Here is a 415-nt window from a genome sequence, read left to right on the forward strand (position 1 = left end):
GGATCTCAGTTCATCATACACTTCAGGATCTCAGTTCATCATACACTACAAGATCTCAGTTCATCATACACTTCATGATCTCAGTTCATCATACACTTCATGATCTCAGTTCATCATACACTTCAGGATCTCAGTTCATCATACACTTCAGGATCTCAGTTCATCATACACTTCAGGATCTCAGTTCATCATACACTACAATATCTCAGTTCATCATACACTACAAGATCTCAGTTCATCATACACTTCAAGATCTCAGTTCATCATACACTACAAGATCTCAGTTCATCATACACTTCAGGATCTCAGTTCATCGTACACTTCAAGATCTCAGTTCATCGTACATTTCAAGATCTCAGTTCATCATACACTTCAGGATCTCAGTTCATCATACACTACAAGATCTCAGTTCATC

The 415-nt window shown here is 37.8% G+C and overlaps 1 protein-coding gene across 1 annotated transcript in view; it reads left to right on the plus strand.

Annotated features, from left to right (window-relative positions):
- Positions 1 to 415, plus strand: part of tspan5a (tetraspanin 5a) — a gene marked incomplete in the record, with an annotated part of 44127 nt that overhangs the window by 727 nt on the left and 42985 nt on the right.

Source organism: Nematolebias whitei, chromosome 1 (genome assembly GCF_014905685.2).
Source record: "Nematolebias whitei isolate Nwh7 chromosome 1, NemWhi1, whole genome shotgun sequence".
Classification (NCBI taxonomy): Eukaryota; Metazoa; Chordata; class Actinopteri; order Cyprinodontiformes; family Rivulidae; genus Nematolebias; species Nematolebias whitei.